The sequence below is a fragment of the Delphinus delphis genome, chromosome 5, assembly GCF_949987515.2.
Source record: "Delphinus delphis chromosome 5, mDelDel1.2, whole genome shotgun sequence".
Classification (NCBI taxonomy): Eukaryota; Metazoa; Chordata; class Mammalia; order Artiodactyla; family Delphinidae; genus Delphinus; species Delphinus delphis.
Window position 1 is genome coordinate 101266446 of NC_082687.1, and position 9696 is coordinate 101276141.

The following is a 9696-nucleotide window of genomic DNA, read 5'->3' on the forward strand; positions in this document are numbered from 1 at the left end:
TAAAAATTCTCAGTAGGGCTTCCCTGGTGGCGCAGTGGTTGAGAGTCTGCCTGCTAATGCAGGGGACACAGGTTCGAGCCCTGGTCTGGGAGGATCCCGCATGCCACGGAGCGGCTGGGCCCGTGAGCCACAACTACTGAGCCTGCACGTCTGGAGCCTGTGCTCCGCAACAGGAGAGGCCGCGATAGTGAGAGGCCCGCACATCGCGATGAAGAGTGGCCCCCGCTTGCCACAACTAGAGAAAGCCCTCGCACAGAAATGAAGACCCAACACAGCCAAAAATAAATAAATAAGCCAAGCATTTGAAGACCTTTAAAAAAAAAAATTCTCAGTAGTATAATCCTCAGAGAGATTAAAGAATATACTGCATTCATAACATTCTATAGAAAAAATTATATATATATATAGGAAGATAAAAATCTAAGAATTCTTCCAGAAAGTAAATAGAAAGGGAAAAAGGAAGAAAATATAAGAGATTGAGAGGCATAGCAGATCAATCCTGACGTTTCATTATCTGAATAATAATATAATAATGAAGATGATGACAGAAATAGATACTATAAGGAAAACAAGAATTTTTTTAAAAAAAAGCAAATTTTAGAATTGAAGGACATAAGTCTCTAGATTGAAAAGCTATATTAATTACACAGAACAATTGATAGATAGATAGATAGATAGATAGATATCTAAATGATAAAGAGAAAATTCTAAAGGTTCCAGAGAGAGAGAAGGGTAACAGTTTACCTATAAAGGAAATAGAAGTAGGTATCAAAGTTCTCATCCACACTGAAGCCAAGAAAACAATAGAGCTTATCATCCAAAGCTTTGATGAAATTTTATTTTCAACCTAGAATAACCCATTGGCATCATATAAGGGATGAAAAAGATAGCTTTAGACATTCAAGGCTTCTGAAAACTTACATCTAAAACTCTTTCTAGTAGGTTATTTGAGATCATCTCTGGCAAGAAAAAGAGTAAGCAAACAAACAAGCAAGCAACAAACAGAAAACTAAGGGATTCCAGTATCCAGGGTTTTAACAAAGGAAAAAGGAAAGAAATGAACTAAGATCAGAGGATGCCCAGTGGGAAGCAGGTATAGACACAAGTGCAGATTAGAACTGAAAGTCAAAAGGTGTCAGGAAGGAGATTTGGGAGTTGGGAGAGCGGGAGGGAACTTTTTAGAACATCCTATTGAATGCAGTGGTTGGAAAAGATTTAAAGTATATTTCTTTTCAGTAATGAAAGAAAACCTGCAAAGAAATTCCATGAAAATCAGAAACTCACAATCATGTAATCACAATTGTGTAACTACTTTGACTTTCCACTTGTAGAGTCCACCTAAAGGAAAGGGACAATGACACTTATGGCTACAGAACAGAATGTAAATGTTCAGCCTTGAAAATGTAAAAATGTAAAAGTTGAGGATGTAGAAACCAGAGGGGGGCATGGAGAGGAGGACAGAGGAAAGGCGCTGGGTGGGGGTGGGAGGCGGTTATCTCCATCATATAAAACTAGGAGCAAAAGTTCTGTCTCTATAGTGGAAAAACAAATTAAAGTGTAAGCACATTATTGCAAATTGCAAGGACAACCAAAAAAGAAAAACAAAGAGAGAAATGATTGTATACGATAATTCCAGGGAGGTGAAGTGATGATTCCTGTAAAAGAAGTAATTCCTCTTTTATCGTTGCAGAATAGAGAATTCCTAAAATTGATAAATCAAAAAAGAACATTATACTCCTGTTATTTAGCCATATGGAACTAATCTTACGTGATAGCCTAAAGAATTAGAAGTGGAGTTAATTAGAAGCCCCTAGAATAATATCTGCCTGGCATGTAGCCATCCTCAGTCAATATTGATTTACTAAATGAACAGTTGAGAAGGGATGGAGTAGTGTGGACCGTTGTATTTCTGTCTTTCTATTCCATTGGATATTTTAGCCATAAGCATGCATGACTTTAAAAGATACAGAGAAAGACAAACACTGTATGCTATCACTTATATGTGGAATCTAAAAAATAAAACAAACTAGTGAATATAACAAAAAAGAGGCAGACTTACAGATATAGAGAACAAACTAATGGTTACCAGTGGGGAGAGGGAAGGGGGAGGGTCACGATAGGGGTTGGGGATTAAGAGGTACAAAATACTATGCATAAAATAAATAAGCTGGAAGGATATATTGTACAGCACAGAGAATATAGCCAATATTTTATCATAACTGTAAATGTAGTAATCTATAAAAATTTTGAATTACTACACCTGAAACTAATATAATATTGTAAATCAACTATACCTCAAAAAAAAAAAACTAATATTATCACACTACATGCTAAAATTTCTATGAAACAAAAAAATGTTATCAAAATTTTAAGCATTAAGGATTTGAACATGAACCTCTCCCAAAGAAAAATAAATTCACTATGTTTTAAAAAACAGATATCATGTTTTGGTTTGAGAACAGTTTGTATAAAATACAGATCAAAATACAAAGTACATTCTGCAGTACTGAAAATACAGTTTTCATGAATGGATATTTGGAATTCTTGCATTTTTCACTTAAAATTAACTGACTTCTTATCTATAATTCTCACAGTTTTATTTATAAAATGATAAGAAAGAATTTCCAACTAGTATTTGCAAGTACTTCTCTGCAAATAACACATCCCTGGTGTGGGTAGTCTTTATTTCCAATTAATGTAAAGCCAAATTGGATAAAATTATTATAATATTGGATATAATTTTCTTTTTATTATTTTTAATTACTTGAGGAATCTTGATATAATACCTATGAATTTGGATCACATACCTGCAACTCAGGTCACTAGAAAATCTCATCTTGAGGCTTGAATATGTTGAAAAATTATAATTTTTTACTCCCATTTTCTTTCATTTCAACATCAGCATTCTCTTGGCCTTCTTATTTTGTCTGTTAGCTATTTTGGGTATTCACTAAATAATCTGCAATTATGAAGAAATGGTTCAAAACTTCATACTGATCACCATTCCGCTAGGGAGCAATATCTAGCTGAGTGAATGACCTGCCAGCTGACAGCTTGATTCTGACTGTGCTCATCTGACCATCAGAAACCACGATATGCATGTAGAGCTCTCAAAGTTGTCTGTTTTAAAGGCAGAAGAGAAGATATATCATCCTTTACTCTAAGATTCCAATAAAAATGGTGAGAGGGGCTTCCCTGGTGGCGCGATGGTTGGGAGTCTGCCTGCCGATGCAGGGGACACGGGTTCGTGCCCCGGTCCGGGAGGATACCACATGCCGTGGGGCGGCTGGGCCCGTGAGCCATGGTCGCTGAGCCTGCGCGTCCAGAGCCTGTGCTCCGCAATGGGAGAGGCCACAACAGTGAGAGGCCTGTGTACAGCAAAAAAAATAAAAATGGTGAGAGAATCCCAATGGTAGGAGATGCAATGGTGCTCAATTTATAGCTGGGAATTTTTGAAGGGGTTGGAATGGGAAGAGAAAGATCACTTCTATTTCTTCTGCAGACTTTTCCCTCTGAGTTGTTGCTTCTGCTGAATTATTTGAAAGTGTAGATCATGCAACACATACTGTTCATTCTTCATATCATGTTGGCTCATGCTTTGCCCATTCCCACCATTTACTTTTCCCAGCAACACTGGATGGGTTCACATTGGGTTTTGTTGTGAGTGACAGGAAATCCAAAACAGCAGTGTATTTCCCTCTTAAGTAAATTAAATTGGGATAATCACTGAATGGTAGGTATGGTAGCTCCATGATTGTCAGGAACCCAGGCTCCTTCTACCTTGTTGCTCCACCATCCTCAACAAGTTATATTTACTTTTATGGTCCATAATAGCTGTTAAAGCTCCAGCCATTGCCTCTTCATCCCTCTACTCAAGCCAACAGAATATAAAAAGGGGCAAAGAATTGCACTTGCCTTCCTTTAAGAACACTGCTAGATGTCATATATACTCTAGTTCTACTTGCTTTTCCTTGACTAGAACCTAGTAACATGATCATACCTACCTACAAGCAAGACTTGGAAATTTAATCTTTCTTTTGAGCAGAAAGAAATTGGAAGAGGCTTATTACTAAGAAAAAAAAAGGAAACAACTAGAAGACTCTGCTACCATTGTGATCTTAAACTGAAGGCAAGTGCCCGTGGGCTGCCTATGAATGCTTTATAGAGTGCTCCTAAGGAAAGGAGCTCATAAAAGGCTACAGGTTTACATGCCCAGCTAAAAGTAGGCTTCTTGTAAGGAAGAAGAAGAAAGCAAACATTGGGAGAAAACTGGCAGCTTCCAACATAACCATGAATGCTGAGTTGTGTGTATCAGACTTATCCTAAAGAGTCAGGGCAACAGAGGAAGTTTACATAAAACAGTGAAAAACACTGATTGTAATCTTAAAGTCTGTGACCATCCAACTCCTGGGAATTGATCACAGGTCACAAGGCATCTTAGGGTAAATTCTCCCATCTTCACCCTTTCTCACTTCTCTGATCTTTTCTCTCAAGTCTTCAGAACCTCGAATTCCTGGGAGCAACATCATTCTGCATAAGAAATCAACTCTCAGCTTTAGGTGTGGAAAGTGAGGTCCCAAAGTCAAGATCTAGAATTTTATTTTCCCTAACAAAGACAGTTTTTCCCCAAGAGGATTTCTAGTTCCAGTCGTCTTTGAAGTAATGTTTCCACCCAGTTTAACTTGTTTGTTAAATAAATGAATGGTCCAGATTTTTCTCTACAGGGTTCCTGGATAAAATGGAAAGATAAATTCTGGGTACTATAACCTCCATACTTGTATTCTCAGTATACAAAGGTGAGCAAAATAAAAACGATGTTTGTTCTCATGGGTCTTACCATCCAGTACCATCCAGATTTTGTGAACAAGTGGATCTCAAGACACCTGCCACCCACACATTTCTTAGACAGCAAGAGTTTGGGGCTATATACAAGAACAAGAAAAAAAAAATCCATACGTAAGCTGAGCCTTCCCAGAGTTTTGTCACTCGCGATGCATATGGACCTCATGTGTTTTAGTAAGCAGACTTCAGGAATGAATAACAACAACAGTAATAATAATAGCTATTATTGTCTAGAAAATATTTCCAGTTCCCCGAGGTGCATGGTAGAATAGCCCTCCTCTGTCTCTTGCAGCTAGGTGCGGTCACGTGACTTGCTTTGGCCAATTAAATGTGAGTGAATGTCATTTGCCACTTCCGGTTGGAAGTTTTAAGAGTCAGTGCTCAGGTAAGCCAAGCTTTCCTTCTCCTGTTTTGACAACTGACGGCACATCAGCTGGCGGCTGCTTTGTCAGCCTGGTTTGTGGACTAAAGATGTCAGGGAGCCGAGTCCTCAGCTAGTTGAAGATGGATATATAGTATAAGTGAAAAATAAACCTTCGTCTTTTTAAGCCACTGGGATTTGGGGGTTATTACTAGAATGTAACCTAGCTTATCCTACTTGACGCAATAGCCAAATTATCTATGCCTCTCAATATGAACATCGTTTAAAGTTTTTTACAAAAGTTAACTCATCTCATTCTCATATGAAGCAGATACTATTATTATCCCCATAATTTTCCCAGATGAGAAAATTTAGAGATGAAAGAGTGGATTCGTAATTAAGTGTCAATACTCTCGCACCTGAGGATTCTAAGTCTGCTTTCATGCTCTGGTCACTCAGACCACAGTTTTTCCCTCTTGAATTAATAAATAATCACTCAACTATCGTGGGTGCCTGTTAAGTGCCAGGGTCTCCACCTTGGGCACTGGGAATACAAGAGTGAACGAGACAGACAATAACTTATTTTGTAGTGGAGGAGAATGAAAAGACTCAAGTAAATGAATAAAAAGTAATTTCAGTTCATTATGAAGAACATAAAACACAGAGATGTGACAGAGTGAGGGGAAATTACAGTTCTGTGAGATGAAATTGTTAGAAAGGTGGTTTTTGAGTTGAAACGAGAGAGATGAGAGACGTGGCAGGCAGAGGGAACGGGGCAAGGGCCTTGAGACAGGAGAGGCAGGTGCATCAGCTGTGCAGAGGGAGGGAGCCAGTGTGGCAGACAGCAGAGGCTGAGGAGCGGGTAAGAGATGCTGCTGGAGGCTGTGCAGGAGTGGAGGGTCCCGCAAGAACTTTGCAGCTGAGGAGTGACTCGACCCCATCTGCTTTGTGGAAGCAGCACTCTGGATGCTGCAGTATGGTGAGCTCATCCTCCACCCCTACCCTTTTTGAAACTCCGGGCGTCTACTGCGTCTGGCTAGAACGCAGCCTGAGCCACGAGCGACCATGCGCTGAGTCTGAGAGTACAGCCCACCCGAATTACTTTACCCTGTTCCGCGGGTCACCCGCTCGGACAGTGCAGCCCTGTCCGATTGCTCTGAACGTTTCTCAGCTGCCCCCCCCCCCTTTCTGTACCCATCCCCTCCCCTAGGGACCAGCCCGCCTCTGCACCTTGCTTTGCCTAGGGCTGATCTAGGCCGGGGACGCTGACGACTCCACCCAGCTTCGTGTTGGAAGACGGGCCTGTTTTGTGCCCGGTGCCTCAACAACCTGCAAAACACCCGGCACGCGTGTCCTGGTGGGACTTACGGCCCAGAGGCGGCGGCGCACACTTATTTATTTGTAAGTCTAACAAAATGTGGGGGGTGGAGGGCTCATCAGGAATGCCTTTAACCCCGAGGCATTCTGGATCTTCCAGGGCGACATTTGCATTGGTTTAAATGCAAATGTTGCGATTGCTGCAAACCTCTGTCGGGAGAACTCAAGGGAGGCCTCACTAAGGCCGGCGCCTAGCGCTACATCGAGTCCTCGGAGATCTCGTCCAGCCCCCGACGCTGACGCTCCCACTCCCGGGACACTAAAGAAACAAAAGCAAAGCAGCACAGCGCGATTCTCTCAGGAGTGGGGTCAGGGGGGAGGGCGGTCCGCGGTCCGGAGGCGCCCGGGCTACTTCCCCGACGGCCTGCAGAGCGCTGGGCCGCCCGTGCGCCGGCGCGGGGTAGAGCTCTACACATGCAGAGCCACAGAGCAGCGACTCCACAGGCCGCCGGCAGTACTGCAGCACGGGGCGCTGGCGGGCTGGGCGGGGCGGGGCGGGGCGGGGGCGACGTCCCGGCGGCCTCCCAAGGCTCTACCGACCGCGCATGACCGTTGCGCTGCTCGCAGCTCCTGGCCTAGCCCACCGCGCTGTACCGCGGCTCCGGAGGCGGCGGCGAAGGCCGTGGAAGCCGGCAGCGCTGGGGAAGGAGGCAGCGCCACAGGTAGGCACGAGGCGGCTGGGATCTGAGCCTAACCCCAGGCGCCCTCCGCCCCGACAACCTCCATCAATGGTTGCCCCAGTTACTCCCTTACAGTTGAGAAAAGCGTCTCAGAGACCCGCAGTAAGTTGCCCAATGCCACACAGCCGTTACAGATGAGTAATGGGACCGGGATTCGACTCTGCAGCCTCCACTCCCTGCGCCCCAGGACTGGGAGGATAGCTGAATTTGGGTATTTGTGCTTGGAGACTTTGGGCAAGGAGGCCTTTGTCCCACTTTAACAGATGAACAAACTAAAACTAAGGCTCAAACTTACTAGACATTTTTGAAATATTTCAAAATGTTCAAAAACAAAAAAGCCGCTTCCTTGGGTCTCCTGTTTATTCATGGCCTTTATGTGCCTGGAATTTACATGTCTTTGTCCTCACCCCTCCTCCTCAAACACTAGCACGAAGTTCCTGACCCGGCTGTTAGAGACCTGGCCCTTTCCAAGGCAAAATGGGGTCAGGTACCTTTCTCTGAGACACTGGCAGAATCCGAGTTAATGGCTCCCTAAGATCCCAGGGTTTGTAAGCGCCTAGGATGATCTAAATCTACACCGCCCTTCCTTCTTTCTCAAACACCCCCAGCCTGTGCCCATCTCAGGGTCTTTGCCCATGCTCTTCCCTGTGTGTAAAGCTCTTTTCCATCCTCCTGTGCTGGGCCCTACTCATGGCTTAGAGTTCAATTTCAGAGCCTCTTTCATTGAGCCTTTCATACCATCCTCTCTCTTGCTTTGCACTCCCTTCCACATCACCCCACCCAGTTTTATTTCACCCCCGCCGGCCTCTAGCACTCCCTAATATTAATTATATATTCCATTAACTGTTTGAGATCTACAGCCCCCAACAAAATGAATGCTCCCAGAAAGCAGAGCCTTATCTTTTTCCTTACTCTATCCTCAGATGTAGCCTGCACCTGCACTAAATAGGCACTCAACAAATGTTTGTTGAATGAATAAGTAAGCTGCCAGCCCTTACCCTCAATGCCTGGTCTTGTTCACATGTCTTCCCTCCTCTCTCCTATATGTTAGGCAATCATATCTGGGAGCTTGTATTAGTTTCTTAGGACTGCTATAACAAACAAATTTATTGTATCACAGTTCTGGAGACTAGCAGTCTGCAGGGCCGGGGTCCTTCTGCAATCTATATGGAAGATGCTTTCTTGGTTTTATTTTTCAGCTCTGATAGCCCTAGGCATTCATTAGCTTGTGGCAGCATAACCCCAATCTTGGCTTGTCTTCACCTGGCCCTTTTCTCCCTGTGTGTCTCTGTTTTCATATGACCTTCTCCTCTGAATCTCTTCTCTTCTTTTAAGGATACCAATCTTATAGGATTAGGGCCCACCTAATGATGTCACCTTAACTACCTCTGCGAAGACCCTATTTCCAAATCAGTTGCATTCACAGGTGTGAATTCCCATTTCCATTCACTGGGCTTTAATATCTTTTGAGGGGATATAACCCAACCTATAACAGAGGGTGATCCATGGAACACTGAAAAGGGATTTAGGCAAACTAAGCTGGAGGATGGGGAAGAAGACAGGAAGGGTAGCCCTAAGTATAGGACTTCAAGGGTTTCTACAGGAGTGGCTTCTATCCCTCCCTGCTTGGCCCTTTTCCAGGCTGTAAACACCCCATTTCCAGACCCTCCACAAAGCATTGTACCTCACTGATTGGGCTCCTGAGAAATATAAATCTGTCAGAACTATGCTAAGCCTGGACCTGCCTTCTGCTGTTTAATGCTGACAATTGCTTGTGAGGTAGGTCCTATTCTTCACTGAATTTTACGGGAGAAACTGAGGTTCAGCCAGGTTAGGGAGCAAGCTCACAACTTGTGTGTGCTCGAAATGTATAACCAGCTCTAACTCCAGAGGCATTTCCAGGAGATCCAGAGGTACTCTTTTGTCAGTTCTATGTGACTCAAGAGGGCAGAACTGTAATGCATGAGTGTATGTTACACGGAGAGGCAATGATTTGGGCTAAATTTCAAGAAAAATTTTTCTAACGCTTAAAATTAACAGTTTTTCTGATTTGGCTCATTTTGCCACCAGAGATTTTCAGGCAGTGGCCATTTTAGATTCTCAATGCCCTTCCCAAACCCACCGCACTCTTGAGGGTGACTTTGAACTCTCTGCTCCATTCTCTCTGTTATGAACTGGACATAAGTGTAATTTTCCGAGAAGAGCTCCACTAGCTTCTCTGAGCCCTAGGAGATAGAGAACCAGGAAGCGCCCTTATCAGCAATGACTGTGGCAGCATAGCACAGGGGTTAGACCTCGTGTCGGTGTTCCATCCCTGGGTTGTCATTCTCTCTGCCCAGCTCTTGTTATTTCAGTGGTGGGCATTTTTGTCCACTGCTGGTCCTGTGGCTGACACTGTCATCCTGAACTCCACTTCTCCGTGTTGAAAAACTGTCC